This window comes from Schistocerca serialis, chromosome 1 (assembly GCF_023864345.2).
Source record: "Schistocerca serialis cubense isolate TAMUIC-IGC-003099 chromosome 1, iqSchSeri2.2, whole genome shotgun sequence".
Taxonomy (NCBI): Eukaryota; Metazoa; Arthropoda; class Insecta; order Orthoptera; family Acrididae; genus Schistocerca; species Schistocerca serialis.
This window is the reverse complement of record NC_064638.1, coordinates 814,999,317-815,018,005: the sequence shown is the minus strand read 5'-3', so window position 1 is coordinate 815,018,005 and position 18,689 is coordinate 814,999,317.

The window sequence follows — 18,689 nt, the reverse complement described above, 5'->3', positions numbered from 1 at the left end:
GAAACATTTCGAACAATCTGAATTTTCCAGTATTGTGAAATATTTTGAAGACATGTTGCATAAGAATCAGTATCTTTCAAACCCATACAGCCCCTCAGAACTCATCCGCATTTGCTTAATCAAATTACCTGAACATTTACGGCATATTATTTTAGCAGGACGTTGCAAAGACGACATTGAAGCATTGCAGGGACTCCTACAAGAATTAGAAATTGACACAGACAGTCGCCGGATGCGAAAACAGGAACACAACAATTACAGGTCACATCTGTCACAATTCCGTGACGACAGAAACGATAACTGGACGCGACAAGGCTATTCTCACAACACAAATCGTGACCGAAACAGGCACCACCCGTATTACAACCGTTGGCAGAGTAGTAATAATTATAGGGAAAGATCACCTCTCCGTGGTAATGATTATTACAGAGACAATCAGAGAAACAGACAATATGGGAACCAAAATAATTATTATTACGGGAGACAGAATAACTTTAGACGCAACGGTCCAGGGCGCAGTTACGATTCAGGGAGAAATTCTCCACCACTTAACCGACAAGAAAGAAACTATGGAATCTACCGACATGACGACAGACGATATGATCGTAACGACAGACCTGAATTGCATCAGAACTGGCGGGATTCAAATAGAGCAGGGCCCTCTCGTCACGGTGAATTTGTAGAAGTTAGGTCTCCTAATCCCAATAACGACGCGCGCCAACAAAGAGACAGACAATGACTCGCACAGCAGGCAGCTGCGTGCGGCCGCTGGCTCAAGGAAAAATAACATAGACGCTAACCTTAAGAAAAATTCCAGTATTGTTTAACGATGTAAACAACATGATAATTGCTTTCAAGTTGAAAGTCTGCGTACTAGGAAGAGTAAAGGATTGCACCACACTTCACATGTAAAACCGCTTACTGAGAGATAATCTGCTTTTTAACTTAGTCTTTGGTATAAAATTTTTCACTTCACGTTACTAGTACTCTTTTTCAATCTTAGAAACTGTTAACATGCAACAATGTTTGAAGTTAAATATCCAGTCTAGAACCTAGGAAACATTTTTAAACAGAAATTACGAATGCATTGTTATAGTGAACAGACGACACAGTGTTGTATTTGTACATTCTTGCTTGTTTGTTGCACGATTACGTAACGACTATAAGGCTCACATACTTAGAACATTTACCAGTACTGCTAAGGAGATTTTAATGCAACATTTTGGTTTATTTGAAAATACATTCTGAATTTAATGTGCTTTCTGAGAGATACCAGATGACACAGAGGTTAGTTTATGTGACAGCTACACGATTTTATCACGACGCTACTAATGAGTGACAATTTACAATGTTGCTTTTGCGGTGTTTCTGTTTTATATCTGCACAGTTTTTCTGAATTATTCTGGAAAGTAAAACATGTTTTAGTAATAACTTTTATGGTATAGCTACAATGAGACTGCCTTTTCCGTAGCACGATAATACGTTACAGCACAGTACTTTCCTCATCACGGCAATAAGCGTAATAACTAAGATATCTATACGCAAAGCATTTCACTTTTGTGTATCATGAGGTAAGTACATTGACTTCTGCAGAACTTAGCTTTCGGAGGACGATAACTACGACACTTCCACAGAGATTATGTTGTGACAAGATGCACAGTTTAGCGCTACAGTACATGCATTTGAGTGATTAATTTTGTACTTAAAACATTTATTTTTAAAGATATTTGAAGTACAATGATACAAAGGTTTTCAGTGATACATTTCATTTCATTGCTGTAATCTGTAACACCTGAGGGTATAATTACATTAATCCTCAGGGGGGTACACGCCTACTTTGTGTACCATGTGTTTGGCAAGCACAAGGAACCCTAGCTAATATGGTATTTGCTTATACAACTTTACACATCGGTACCATATTTCTCTAACACACAAATTACACAGCTATCTGATCATTTAACTGAAAGAGACAAACATTTATTTTTACTATATCAGTGACAGATGTTTACGTAATTACACAGTTGGATAACTTCACACTTATGAAACTGTATTTTGTCTGTACTTTGTAAACTGTTCATATTTTTTCGGAATCATTGTGATACTATGAGAGCTTTGAATGATGTATTTGGTATGAGATCATGATTTTTAAAGTACGTTTGAGGCAGCTGACACTTTCGACATGAGCAGAGAATTTTTTTAGGCTTAGAAATTATTGGAGGAAGTTACGACGATTTTGAGATTTGACTGAGGTGTTATGATGTTATTATTACGACGACGATGTGTATTATGTTGTTGAGGAATGTTTATTATGCTACGTATTTCTCACGATGAAATATTGAAGAAGTGTCGATGAATATGTATATGTATAATGAGGTAAGGAATAATGAGTAGTGTTTAGGGACTCTGATTTATGAAAAGGATGTCGGAAACCAAGACACGTACTTTAAGAGTTAAGAAATGTGTGTGTATATGCATGAATGTATCACAATGCCACTGAAAATTTTTTTGGACACTGTTATATTCATAGGATTTTGTTTCTACAGATTTGCAACGCTAATTCTTGACCTGTGAAATATTTTTATGTGAGACTGTCACTGTAGCGGAAACTGCTGTCGTAAATATTTCCGTACGAAAGTTAAGTGACCACCTGCACATAATGCGTCATGGGCACCCAGGTGTGTCAGACGCCTGGAGAACAAGCCATTAGTGTGAGTGCCTCGTCAGAAGCACAGGTAGAAAAAAAAGGAAAGGGAAGGCCATTGTCCACGCTACTGACATCTCCTTGTTGAAAGCATACTGTGGAGCTCGTAATTTATGATATTTACTGAAATGCCTAATGAAATGATGAGAAACATTTCACAGCTATTGTCTTGCTAGTTAAGAAAAATGCCATATGGCTTGCTTTATGTATTTATTTACACATTTTGTTTAATATCAAGTTTCTAGCTGCACTGCAGCATTCGTTAAAATAAAATTTAATATATGTACTAATATAAATATTTTATGCCTACAGATCCAGTAAATAATTTTATGATCTATCCAAAACAAATGAGGGAGCACAAAAAGACATTTCCCTTCACAGGAATTGCATAAATAATTTTTTTACGATTTGGTAACTTATCTACTAGCGTAAGTTTTTGTGATGCATCACTCTAATGTTAAGATGTGACATAGGTATTAGACATGGCCATTTTAGTGTAATATTTTTTCTGCTTGCGCTATGTCATGTTTAGGTATAAGTTGCTCCTGTTTGCCAGGCATAGTGTTATTGAATTTGACTTTTGCTCATTTATGCTGCTAGCTTTGCCAATTTGCATTTTTTGCATTGCTGTTTGTGTTGATTTGTTATGTGATGCTGCATTGCCTCGTCCCTTAGTTTAGCATCTGAGCTCAGTAGATTTAAGTTAGCTTAAGAGGGGGTAGAGAATGAGTTGCAATGAATTGGAAGAAATGCATTGAGAAAACAGGTTTAGGTAGGATTTTCTTGGAAATAAATGTTGAGGTAAGAAATGTGTGAACATATAAATACAGAAAGCATGCTTAGATAGAATTTTTTTGGTGGAAACAAAGGATGAAATAAGAGGAAAGATATATGAAGTTTTGGGTTGGACTGCAGTACCAAATGTGACACTGAAAACGAACCCTGTCCTTTCCTATTGGTGTTATCCCACTATGTGTTTGTGTACCCTTGTGTATTTGTTTTCTTCCTGTCTCTGTGTAGTTTCATAGAATTTTTTTTCTTTTAATATTAAGCTACATTCACTATGATGAGGAATACTGTTATCCTCGAATATAATTAGCATTAATAATATGTTATTTACTTTGTAAAGATGTTAGACATTATTAATTCCGTTCTGTTTAATACTCATGTGTAAAGTTGATGTTCCAAAACTTATTCTGATCTTTTATGTATGTACTCATGTCATAATTCCTGGAACACTGACGTATATGTTATTTCTATTCTTTTGTAAAGCCTGTACTACAAATGTTATCTGTATTGTTATGTTCTTTAATGATGTATTTTGTACCTTTGTTATTGTATTTTTATGTTACCAAATTGTAATTGTTACCAGTTCTTCAAATTAAGTTACATTTCACTGCACACGTTTCTGTTGGTCGTAGTATATGGACAGTATGTGAGAAGTTGGGACTGTTAGTGTTTGCACGTGTGTTACTAATTCAGCAAGGGACTGGATAAGAGCATTGCTGGTTCTAAGGACAATTCCAAACACTTTGTGAGCGCACAAGTTGTGGTTATGGACTTCCTACATTTTCCGCAAGACTCTTCAGTGGTGATTGTGCACCTGCACAGTCACAACAGATGGCTGCTGGCCATCTCTTCAAGGACTACAGTGGGTCTACATCTTTGATGATCCATCAATACCATTATTTCTACAAGGACTGCAGTGGGTCTGCACCTCTGGTGGCCCACCAATACCATTATCTCTACAAGGACTGCATTGGGTCTGCACCTCTGGTGGCCCACCAATATCGTAATCTCTACCAGGACTACGGTGGGTCTGCTCTGTGATGACCTACCTACCAATATTCGTCAGAACTTCGAATGACTCTGCTGTGGGTTTGCTCTGTTGTGGACCATTACCTGTATGCATGTCAAGAGTCAGCACTGTCTTTCCGTTGGAAGGACAACACTACTTCTTCAAGACTGCATGGAAATCCACTACTTCTATGTGCATTTTCTTCTACTGCTCAGACTTTGAGAAAAACACTACTATTTTACCGTAATGAACGATCAGGACTGTCTTTATGGACTGTGAGAAAATTTGAGCTTTTGACCAACATTGTATCAATAAGTGTGTGCATTCTGTGAGAAAATTTTAGCTTTTGACCAACATTGTATCAATAAATGTGTGCATTTGATTTCTTTGTTACTGTAATTGTGAAAAATTTTTGTCAAATCTGTATTGGCCAGTGCCCAACACCATTTGTAAAAATTTTTTGTGGGGAGCATGGGGGCTATGTAAGTAGGCTGTTTATGTTTTCTCTATGTAAGTAGGCTATTTATGTTTTCTTATTGGCAACGTTACGTAGCGCTCAATATGAAAATCACTGGCTGTGCTGTGTGCAGTCTGTGGCTAGTTTGCATTGTTGTCTGCCATTGTAGTGTTGGGCAGCAGCAGCTGGATGTGAACAGCGCGTAGCGTTGCGCAGTTGGAGGTGAGCCGCCAGCAGTGGTGGATGTGGGGAGAGAGATGGAGTTTTGAATTTTGTCATGAACTGCTATATTTATATATGATGATATCAAGGTAAATACATTGTTTGTTCTCTATTAATATCTTTCATTTGCTAACTATCCCTATCAGTAGTTAGTGCCTTCCATAGTTTGAATCTTTTATTTAGCTGGCAGTAGTGGCGTTCGCTGTATTGCAGTAGCTTGAGCAGCGAAGATTTTTGTGAGGTAAGTGATTTGTGAAAGGTATAGTTTAATGTTAGTCAGGGCCATTCTTTTGTAGGGATTTGTGAAAGTCAGATTGCGTTGCGCTAAAAGAAAATATTGTGTATCAGTTTAAGCACAGTCATTGTAGAATTGTTCAAAGGGGAAGTTTCAAAGGAAACAGGAAGTGCTCAGCCACATGTGAAACGTCAACCAGGACCTGCAACAATGCCCAAGTAGGTGTTTCAGTTGCTGTCGCGGCTAAGCCGCACATCAGTAGCAGACATATTGCGCGAGAATCGGGAATATCAAAAACGTCGGTGTTAATGCTACATCAACATCGATTGCACCCGTACCATATTTCTATGCACCAGGAATTGCATGGCGACGACTTTGAACGTCGTGCACAGTTCTGCCACTGGGCAGAAGAGAAATTACGGAACGATGACAGATTTTTTGCACCCCTTCTATTTAGCGACGAAGCGTCATTCACCAACAGCGCTAACGGAAACCGGCATAATATGCAATATTGGGCAACGGAAAATCCACGATGGCTGCGACAAGTGGAACATCAGCGACATTGGTGGGTTCATGTATGATGCGGCATTATGGGAGGAAGGATAATTGGCCCCCATTTTACCGATGGCCGTCTAAATGGTGCCATGTATGCTGATTTCCTACGTAATGTTCTACCGATGTTACTACATGATGTTTCACTGCATGACAGAATGGCGATGTACTTCCAACATGATGGATGTCCGGCCCTTAGCTCCCGTGCGGTTGAAGCGGTATTGAATAGCATAGTTCTTGACAGGTGGATTGGTCGTCGAAGCACCATACCATGGCCCGCACGTTCATCGGATCTGACGTCCCCGGATTTCTTCTGTGGAGAAAGTTGAAGGATATTTGCTATCGTGATCCACCGACAACGCCTGACAACATGCGTCAGTTCATTGTCAATGCATGTGCGAACATTACGGAAGGCGAACTACTCGCTGTGGAGAGGAATGTCGTTAGACGTATTGCCAAATGCATTGAGGTTGACGGACATCATTTTGAGCACTTATTGCATTGATGTGGTATTTACAGGTAATCACGCTGTAACAGCATGCGTTCTCAGAAATGATAAGTTCACAAAGGTACTTGTATCACATTGGAACAACCGAAATAAAATGTTCTAACGTACCTACGTTCTGTATTTTAATTTAAAAAACCTACCTGTTACCAGCTGTTCGTCTAAAATTGTGAGCCATAAGTTGGTGACTATTACAGCGCCATCTGGCACAAAGTAAAAAAGTGGTCCAACTAAAACATTCATATTTCTTTACGTACTACACGAATATGTAATAAAAATTGGGGGTTCCTATTTTAAAACAACGCAATTGATATCCGTTTGATCTATGGCAGCCGGTCGCTGGTGGCCGAACGGTTCTGGCGCTACAGTCTGGAACCGCGCGACCGCTACGGTCGCAGGTTCGAATCCTGCCTCGGGCATGGATGTGTGTGTTGTCCTTAGGTTAGTTAGGTTTAAGTAGTTCCAAGTTCTAGGGGACTTATGACCTCAGCAGTTGAGTCCCATAGTGCTCAGGGCCATTTTTGATCTATGGCAGCGCCATCTAGCGGGCCAACTATAGCGCCATCTGGTTTCCCCCTTCAAGCTAGACAAGTTTCGTTCTTTGTAGTTTTTTCGTTTGAAGCTTATTTCGTGAGATATTTGGCCCAGTCACGATCAGTGGACCACCCTGTGTAATCCAAGTTCTATGGCTTCTGCACAAGGCTTCCAGGCTTTCTTGTTACGGGCAGTTTCATCACTGATGAACTGCAGATCGACCTAAAATTCACTGCTTATACTTGGTGGCCACAGGGTGCGACATCCAATTCTGCCGTGACTTTGCAGGTCGCAATGCTTTTCAATGCCTGTCCGTTACGGTCACTCAACATACACTTTCGTCCCCATTGTGAATCAGCGGGTGATGCTTCTCCGCTGTCGCTGTATACGGTATGTATCTTCGATACGCTGTCTGATGTAACACCAAACACTTGGTTAGGGGAGCACTCACCATACGAGCATCAACAATCTGCCCGTGATCGAATTTACTTGGCTCCAAAATAATGCACTCACAACTATACAGGCCACTGTTCTGACCACGAGTGACACTTCCAGCATATTAAGGACAGTGCAAAGGCGCCGTTCGTGGTTGCATGCAATAGTGCAACCTGCAGCCTCGGCTAGCATCTGCATTTACGTTCCAGCATGCATTTCTCCTGATGTTTCCACACTTTTGTCCAGCCCCTTTATTTCCTCTTGAACTTACTGTTGTCAAGCTTTGGTCTCCCTCTGCAATTCTTTCCCCACACGCATGCCTCAATTACCAAAATTACAATTCCTTAATGCCTCAGATCACTTTTGTTTATTAAGGTGTGCCATAAATTTCTTTTTTCCCCAGTTCGAGGCACCACCGTCTCATCACTTATTCGAGCTACACATCTAACCTACAGCACTCTCGTGTAGCACCATATTTAAAAAGACTTTATTCTCTTCTTGTCTAAACTCCAGACTAAAATCGTCAGAACAAACATGGTGCCTTTTAAATTTATATTCGGTGTCAGCAAATTTCTCTCTTTTAGAAATGCTTCACTCTCAGTTGCTTGTCTCCATTTTATTTTTTGTCTGCTTCAGCCATCATATCTTTATTTGCTGCCCAAAAAAAAAGTAGCAAAATTCATTTATTACCTTTAGTGTCTCATTTACTAATCAAATTCCCTCAGTGTGAACTGATTAAATTCGATTATATTCAATTACTCTTGTTGTACTTTTGTCAGTGTTCATCATACAAACCTCCCTTCAAGACACTATGCATTCCGTTCGACTGCTCTTCCACGTCATTTATCGTCTCCTACAGAATTACAAAGTCATCAACAAACCTCATAGTTTTTTTCTTCACTTTCAACTTTAATTCTCTTTCGAAATTTCTCCTTTTTTCCGCAACTTGCTTAATGTACAGACTGAATGACGCCGGTGATGGACTGCTACCGTGCCTGCCTGTCTTCTCAACTACAGCTTTATTTTTATGTCCTTTAAATTCAGCCTGGTTTCGTACAAATTTCACAAGGAGAAGTAAAATGAAAACGAGACAGATGGAAAAAAGTAAATAAACTGATTATTATTTCAAAAGTAATCACCACATTTGGTAGTACATTTATCCCGCTGAGAGAAAAAATAGTCAATGGCTTTATGGAAAAAGTTTGCGGGTGCCTGCACCCCCAGTCGCGACTGCACCCAGGCGTGAAATTCCTCGTCTGAAGCAAACCGACGGCCAAGAAGGTCTTTCTCCAGGAACTCAAAAATATGGAAGTCGGGACTGTACGGGACACGTGCAATGGCTTTAAAGCGAAACTTCTGCATTGCAGTCGAAACATCAAGCTTGACAGCACCTGGAAAGTCTGGATGAATTTTTTCTTTGACTTGAAGGCCCCTCTGCTCGTTGATTTTCTGGAACACGGTGCCACAATTAACACACAGCAGTACGTGGACACTTGTCAAAAATTTTAGAGCGCAATGAAGTCCAAACGCCCAGGAATGTTGATGGATGGCGTTATTCTGTTTTAGGACACTGCCCGTGCAAATGCTCACTAGGTTGTTTCGACTACGCTGCAGAAGTTACTCAGGGAAGCCCTTACACATCCTCTATACAGTCCCGATCTCTCCCCAGGGTATTTCTGTATTTTTGGCTCCCTGAAGTAAGACTTTCGTGGCCGTCGAGTTACTTCGGACGAACAGATGTATGCCTGGGTACAATCATGCTTCCGCAGGCAACTGCAAACATTTTTCCATCAAGATTTTGACCATCTTGCGTGCCATGGGGATAAATGTATTAACAGAGATGGTGTTACCTTTGAAATAACAATCAGTTTACTTACTTTTTTCGTCTCTCGTTTTCGTTTGACTGCCACTTATAAAATTTGTACGAAACTAGGCTGAAGTCAAAGGGCGTGAAAAAAGCTTTAGATGAGAAGAGAGACAAATGGTTCAAATGGCTCTAAGCACTCTGGGACTTAACATTTGAGGCCATCTGTCCCCTAGACTTAGAACTACTTAAACCTAACTAACCCAAGCACATTCCCGACTGAAGCGCCTATAACCGCTCGGCCACAGCAGCCGGTCGAAGAGAGACAGACGAAGTAGTTATCCATCCCTGACATCATTCGGTCTGTACACTGAGAAAGTTAAAAGGAAACCCAAGGAGAAATTTTGAAATAATAACCGCTTTTTCCATTCGTCTCATTTTCATTTGACTATTCCACATAGATAGCCTTTCGCTTACTACGTGTTACACCTGCTACCTTTAGAATTTCAAACAATGTGTTCTAGGCAATATTGTCAAAAGCTTTCTGTAAATATGACAGTAATGTAGACGTAGGCTTGTCTTTCTTGAACCTATCTTCTAAGGAAAGTTGAAGGGTCAGTATTGCTTCGCATGTTTTTACGTTCCGCCAAAACCGAAAGTGATGTTCCCCAAAGTTGGGATTTACTACTGTTTTTCTTTATTTAGTAATAATTAATTAATAACACACATAGGCCCAGTATAATTTATCATTTCGTGGACATATTCGCGGGCTGCACTGTTAGCTATTGCGGGTGCTAGATTTACCGTGTCTTTCTTCAGACTTGGTACCAGTCCTTCTAGATTATGTTGTACTTTAATGGTTTTTGTTATTTGGTAGTATTTGTCATTTTTGATTAGCTGATGTGGGTCCTACCTCCTGCTTGTTTTATTAGTTTCTTGATTCTTTTTCTTTAATGGAGTGAATTCGACTTTAATTTCAACTAAATAGTAGTCCGAGCCTATGTCTCCTCCTCTCAATAATTTGACATTGTGTATTTCCTTATGAAAACTATTGTCTATAGAGATATGGTCTAGCTGCCACTCCCCCTCCTACAGTCTGGGTGTTTCCAAATATATTTATATTTGGCTTCCCCTTGAATTAAGATGATTTAGACAGAAGGTTGTGTTGTCTCCAGAGTTCTACAAGTTTATAACGTGGACTTCATTTTCCAGTTATGTCTCTACGTCCCTTTCTTTTCCCAGTTCGGCGCTGAAGTCTCCCAATATGATTATTACATTTCTTTTATTATTCTATTCATAGTTTGTTCGAGAAAGCCCCAAAATTTGTCTACCTCTTCCTTTGTTTTTGTCACAAAACTTTTTTTGTTTGTGGGGACATGAGCATTTATAATCGTGTAAGTTTTGTTCATTGTTTTGAAAGTCAGAGTTGCAACTTTTGGTGATATTACTTGAAAATTGGTTATTGAATCTATTATTTTTATCTTCACTGTGAAGCCTGTTCCAGATTCAGTGCTTCATAACCCTCCGTTGTGGTTTCCCATTATGAATTCTATTCCTTGTGAATCGGACGGGTCCTATATCATGTTTCTCATTTCTTGGAGCCATGCTATTAAAATTTTTTGTTTATTTCATTCAACTGTGAAATTCTTGAGTTTTCCGGCCTTAAGCAGTGAGTTTATGTTGTGTGTTGCTGTATAATTTATTTGCATGTGTTAAATCTTCTTTTTGTGTGTCGGTGTGCATTTGGGTGATTGCAAACGCTCCGATTCATTGCTGTCTTCTAGATAGCTATCCACTGAATCCGATGTAGTCTTTATCTGCCTTTTTGAGCAGGACAATAGTATTTTTTGCTAAAAGACCTTTCCGTGTTTGACTTTCAAAGATAATTAACTTTAGCTAGAGCAGGCTCCGATTTACAACTACGTTTGTTAACCGCAGAGGATGTGTTTGGTCTGCGAGAGCTTAACGTTTTGCTTAATTAAAGAGCAAGTTGCCATTTTATAGTCGAGGCCGATGGACTGTTAAGGAGTGACTGGATATTACTACAGTTTTTAGTGGATAAGCCTTTCTGCGAATTAGTCTGAAGTTGTAATTAATACTACCCCGTATGTCATTAAAATAGGCTTGTCAAGAAATCTACATCCCTCACGAAAGCCAGGCTGGACACTCCACACGCGTGCGTTTTGTAAACATGATTTCAAAGTGATACTGAATCAGAAACCTATCTGGGACCACCGCATTGATCAGGTTACCTCTATAAATGGCACCTAGCATATTGCGAGGGCAGAGCGTCAGTTGTGACAGCAAGGCGGGAAGTAAATATAACCACAAGGCCGTGACGTTACGCGACAATTGTCTATTAATTTAAAATCTATACTACGCAAAATACCGTTAGCAACGGTAAAAGAAGACATATTTATCGACAGCATAAAACAATGTTCTGTTTCGAATAAGTTATATAATTTTCGGATTAAAGGTACAGGCAGTACTACGCAGAGTTGCGTGGACATGATTCATACTTGGGCCGCGTGGTGACAAAACGAGAGAGAAGGATGACGCATCTGCAGGGGACTTTGTGTGTGCTGCGGCTAGAAATCACTCTGTAACAAGAGAATGTCCGACTTTCGTGCCTCGAATATGGTCGGTTGAGTATGTATAAGTCGCGTTCCCCGTGTGCCAAACAGACAGATAACTTGAGACACGTAGCGTTAAAAGTGAGAGAAAAGCAAATCATATAAACCAGCTACGACGTCTTTCGATGTGTACTCCGATTTTTACTGAGGAAATGGGGCGAGGGATCGAAGGCCGGGGGAAGGACAAGAGCGTGAAGAGATGGCGACAGGAAGGAATCAGACCACCCTCAGCAATTAACGGTAGGAGACCCAGTATAACATACCGACCACGAGAAGACCTGGGATAATGACAGGAAAAAGAAGAAAAAAATTATACATTATTGTGAACATAATACTCTACATATACAGGATGAGTAAGAAGGAAAGGTACATGTTTTGAGGGGTGATTGTATTTGTGATTATAGACAAAAAACCTCGTCTGAGCTTATTTTCTGTTCTTGATAGTTCACTAGGAAACTAACGAAAACATTGGGGAACGGCACGAATGCAGGTGGATAGTAAATGAAACCTTGTGTTTTGTTTAACTGTGAACATTTCCTCACAAAAGATTCAACTGCAATGCGTTTTTGAAGCTCTTGTAGGCACCTGCCGTGTCGCTGATCTGAGCTCATTCGTACGGTCCTTTAGTCGAGCACATCCATGTAAAATACGAGCAAGATGATCCCCCTTTGTGTCAGATTTGTGATTGTAGACTTTGCTATTCAGCCCACTCCACAAAACAGTTATCTAATGGAGTAAGATCGAATGACCTCGGTGGCCGAGAAATGACTCCACAGGGACAGATACAACGACCAGGACACGTTTCATTCAGTGCTGTGTCACTGGCCGTACGGAATGTGTAGGAGATCCGTCGTGCTGAAAGTACTCACGACCTCACGATGCCAAAAGAATATCCTTCAAGTATTCTGGTAACACGGTTTTAAGTCTATCAAGGTACCATACCCCATTAAGATCGCTAACACAAGTGGACCGTTGAATTGATCGTCACGAATACCCTGCCACACGTCCGCTGAGAAACGACGATAAAAATTTGTTTCCACAGTAGCATGCAGATGTTTTCATCTTGACACGAGAGAGTGATAACACTTGTTTCTGAAGCCGTTGCGGGTAAACGTTGACTCCTCAGTGAACTGAATACATTGAATACGGCGTTCAAAGTGTGCAACAATTCACCTAGAACTGGTAACTGGGCTGCATTCTACCATTTCAAGAATGTTCCCGGCTTCAAGAAAACTTGCTGTAGCGGACGTTCAGATACAACATGTACACTGGGAAGCGTACCACGCTCACGTAATATGTCAAATACCCTGCTAAAAACCCTACTCTCCGGAACTCTGCAATTAGTAAATCGTCGATCGTATTCGCGAACAGTGGCTCTGGAATTCCCATTGCAAAACCCGTAGACAAAGATCGTGTCTCCATAATCCGCATATGTGGCATTTTTACTACACTGACCCATACTGTTTTGACTCTATGCATAACACTACCGTAATACCACCTGACCACGATATTATTGCACTTTGTCTCCCATGGCCGTTATCGGAAATACGTTTTGCCGCTACAGTACAGTGATGACTAAGGCATCGTATTGTGAATGAAGACAGTTGGGCATATACTATCAAGTGGTCCAGTGTGTCCTCGTGAAAAATCACAATAAAAACTAACGATAAGCCGACTGAAGAGCACTCACTCCCAGATGCAACAACATTGTCGTCAACTAATGACCTGGTGCAACCACTGTAGCACTGAGACATGAGATGAAAAACGTGCAAATATGCAGGACACGTCGTCCCACCACTGCACTGTAGTTCCTTCTCTAGATTGTCGCACAGATGACAGAATGGTAGACATCGAAACAGATGACAGAGGGATAGAAAAACAATTAAAATCGCTCGAAAGAGGAAAGGCCGCTGGACATGATGGGATACCAGTTCGATTTTACACAGAATACGCGAAGGAACTTGCCCCCCTTCTTGCAGCGGTGTACCATAGGTCTCTAGAAGAGCGTAGCGTTCCAAAAGATTGGAAAAGGGCACAGGTCATCCCCGATTTCAAGAAGGGACGTCGAACAGCCGTGCAGAGCTGTAAACCTATATCTCTAACGTCGATCAGTTGTAGAATTTTGGAACTTTGGAACACGTATTATGTTCAAGTATAATGACTTTTCTGGAGACTAGAAATCTATCTGCAGGGTTTCGAAAAAGACGATCGTGTAAAACCCATCTCGCTCTATTCGTCCGCGAGACTAAGACAGCCATAGACACGGGTTCCCAGGTAGATGCCGTGTTTCTTGACTTCCGCAAGGCGTTTGATACAGTCCCCACAGTTGTTTAATGAACAAAGTAATAGCATACGGACTATCAGACCAATTGTGTGATTGGATTGAAGAGTTCCTAGATAACAGAACGCAGCATGTCATTCTCAATGGAGAGAAGTCTTCCAAAGTAAGAGTGATTTCAGGTGTGCCGCAGGGGAGTGTCGTAGGACCGTTGCTATTCACAATATATATATAAACGGCCTTGTGGATAACATCGGAAGTTCACTGAGGCTTTTTGCGGATGATGCTGTTGTATATCGAGAGGTTGTAACTATGGAAAATTGTACTGAAATGGTGGAGGATCTGCAACGAATTGACGAATGGTTCAGGGAATTGCAATTGAAACTCAATGTAGAGAAGTGTAACGTGCTGCGAATACATCGAAAGAAAGATCCTTTATCATTTAGCTACAATATAGCAGGCCAGCAACTGGAAGCAGTTAATTCCATGAACGAGTGATTTAAAATGGAATGACCATATAAAATCAATCGTCGGTAAAGCAGGTGCCAGACTGAGATTCATTGGAAGAATGCAGTCCGAAAACAAAGGAAGTAGGTTACAGTACACTTGTTCGCCCACTGCTTGATTACTGCTCACCGACGTCGGATCCGTACCAGATAGGGTTGATGGAAGAGATAGAGAAGATCCAACGGAGAGCAGCGCGTTTCGTTACAGGGTCATTTAGTAATAGCGAAAAAGTTACGGAGATGATAGATAAACTCCAGTGGAAGACTCTGCAAGTGAGACACTCAGTAGCTCTGTACGGGCTTTTGTTGAAGTTTCGAGAATATACCTTCACCGAGGAGTCAAGCACTATATTGCTCCCTCCTACGCATGTCTCGCGAAGAGACCATGAGGATAAAATCAAAGAGATTAGAGCCCACGCAGAGGCGTACCGACAATCTTTCTTTCCACGAACAATACATAGAAGGGAAAACCGATAGAGGTACAGGTACCCTCCGCCACACACCGTCAGGTGGCTTGCGGAGTATGGATGAAGATGTAGATTCGCAAGTGAAGTGCGAATTGAAACAGTAAATACAACACTACGTAGCCTAATGTCGCTTTGGTTGTATTCGCACGTGAGTGCAGGTGAAGAAAGACACGCGACTGATAATCGTCATTATCAAACAGCTATAAGTCGGATACGGTTAAGAAAAGGGCACATGTTCATTGGAAGTTTACTGTTCGCACTATCACGCTTCTCCCTTAATGACTCTATACCTACCACTGTCGCTTAAAAATGGAATAAATTTCAGAGCCTTTATTAAGATGTGATCGCAGTTGTACAATTTAACTATCAGTTAGCTCTCAATTTTTAATTTATTTGCCAGCCGGTGTGGCCGAGCGGTTCTAGGCACTTCAGTCTGGAACCGCGCGACCGCTACGGTAGTAGGTTCGAATCCTGCCTCGGGCAAGGATGTGTGTGATGTCCCTAGGTTAGTTAGGTTTAAGTAGTTCTAAGTTCTAGGGGACTGATGACCTCAGATGTTAAGTCTCATAGTGCTCAGAGCCATTTTTTAACTTATTTATCGAAAATCTACAAGAATTTTCATGACCGGATCTCTCAGTGCTGCCGCTTATATTATTCAATTCCAAACAGTTAAATTTAATGATCATTTTCATTTGTTTATTAGTTAATTCGATATTGTAGTGCACGTATTCAAATCGTTCAAATGGCTCTGAGCACTACGGGACTAAACTACTGAGGTCATCAGTCCCCTAGAACTTAGGCCGGGCGGAGTGGCCGAGCGGTTAAAGGCGCTACAGTCTGGAACCGTACGACCGCTACGGTCGCAGGTTCGAATCCTGCCTCGGGCATGGATGTGTGTGATGTCCTTAGGTTAGTTAGGTTTAAGTAGTTCTAAGTTCTAGGGGACTTATGACCACAGCAGTTGAGTCCCATAGTGCTCAGAGCCATTTGAACCATTTTTGAACCCCTAGAACTTAGTACTACTTAAACCTAACTAACGTAAGGACACCACACACATCCATGCCCGAGGCAGGATTCGAACCTGCGACCGTAGCAGCCGCGTGGTTCCGGACTGTAGCGCCTAGAACCACTCGGCCACCCCGGCCGGCCTCAGGTTCCTCGCCGCTGTGTTTTTATTACCACTGCGTGACGAGTAAACAGCCATAACTTTTCGGAATATTACTTCTCGCCAGCAGAGGCACTCTGTGTAAGGCCGAGATCTAGCTGTGACTTATCGTGTCCTGCCGGCGCGGAGAATAACAGTGAAGCAATCGCCGCGTCGCTACGGAATCTCTCGGAGGACATGGCGTGAGTCACGTCCGCTCAGCGAGAGAACACCCAGCCACAAATATTCCGGGAATGCGAGGTCGCCTTATTGCGCGACTCCCCTCACGTGACTCTGGACTTCTCATGCAAAGTATCCGTCGTCTTTGACTTGCTTTTACGCACTCGGAAGTTTGTTAGTTCGTTTAGGTACGTCAAAAGTAAGGAACAGTTGCTATTAGTTTACTACTAAACTCTACACTGCCTGACAAAAATCGTGAGGCACCCAGGCGGGGAGGAGGAAACCAAACGGAATTTTATCGGTAGACAGGATAAGTGATGTTATTTCAGGTGTTACAAAAATAACTTAAATTTATATAGAATTCCACAACATGAGCTCACTTCTCAGCATGACGATCCACCGCTACTGGTCCGGATGCACGCACTGATTGCGCAGGGAAGGGTGTCAGAAAGCAGTTGTATCCGCCCTGAGGCAAGCTGTCCCACATCTGCTGTAACCGGTCCTCGCTACTCCGAATACGGGCACGGTGACGGAGTTGTCGTCCGAGCTACTCCCGCACGTGTTCTATCGAGGGCAGATCTTTGTACCTTGCTGGCTAGGGGGGTAGTTCGACATCACGTGCAGACAGCGCAGAGAAACACGTGCAATGTGGAGACGCGCATTGTCATGCTGGAAAATGGCAACACTATACTGTGGCATAAGAGGTAACACATGAGGACGCCGGGTGTTCGTGACGTATCCTTGAGTTCCTCAATCGCTACGAGCCATGACGTGAAATCGTACACGATGGCTCCCCGCGCAGTGATCCCGCTGCGCCTCTCCAAAATATTAACAGAATGGAACCTCTCCCCAGGTTGCCGACTTACTCACTAACGGTGGTCACACAGGTGGTTCAGAACCGCAATTGATCGCAGAACACAATGTGACGCCATTCGTCAACAGACGACGCGTCCCGGCCACGCCACCAGCCCAAACGCAGCCATTTGTGTTGTGCTAACGACAGCTTACGCAAGGCACCATAATTCCTTATCCCTGCTGCTGTTAGTCTCAGTCCAGTGGTACAGTATGACACAGCTCTAGTATAATAATAAAAAAAGAAGAAAGAAATAATAATTGCAATTATACTAGATTTAGCACGCACTGTAATTTCTTTACCGTTTTTTTTTGTGCAGGTTGGAGAGAGAGAGCAGGTTTTGTGAACTGCGTTGTGTCGGTTCTCGATTGTGTTCAGGAGGAATAGTGTTTGATTATGCAAAGGTGTTTTGAACCTGACATTTAACCCGGATTGCCTTCGCGCAATCTGATTCTTCTATACAAATACCTAAGGGACCTAACTGCATATTGAATCGGAAATGAATGAGCAGAAGTTGGTTATGGTAATGGTTATCAAAGCTGAGACTGAATATATTAGTAGCCTCCCGAAAACAACCAATATACCGTTATAAAGAGCTGGGCTGTAACGTAGTTTGCATACAAAGAAGAACACTGAGGTTATTTGAAGAACATAATAGAAAGAATAAGATTTCATTATAACACATTAATATATTCTGAAATATTCCGTATTACTAAGCATGAACAAATAACCAAGGAATATAAAACTTACATTTAGTATTTCTTTCACACATTCCGTGCTACGACAGTGTCCTCTCTTGTCGGTCCAATATTTCGTAAAATTAGTTCTACTGGCATGCGCGTCAATATTACATAACGTCGCACTGTTTGTTGAAGCGTTCGTTCGAAAATTTACATTTGCTGGTTCACTAATGACAGAAGTTGTAACGATGCTATATTACACTTTTTAATACGTCAGCAACGAAACAGTAAATGGTAACCAAGTCTCCAGAACTATTCATAACAAAAGACAAAATTTTTATAATTCATATGTTTCGTATTTTATTAGAATCGAGAGCAGCGGCAATTATTTGCATATCTGCGGTCATAGTGTTTATTTGAATCAGTTAATGCTGGACTCGCGTCTTTGTGTAGACGCACATTACAAAAATATTTATTTTCCTAACATTTGCGCTGTGATGCGTAACATTTTACCAACTATATTTCGATGGCTGTTCTCCTCTTTTATGACAAATATTTTATATACAGAGCACCCGAAATTCAATAATATTACACAGTTAGTCCATTACTTAATCTCGGATGGCAGCTGCAAATATGGAAGGGTCCTGCTTTGTGGTGGTCAGATGCTGGTAACGCTATTACACACTACTACGTAGCTTCTCCGTG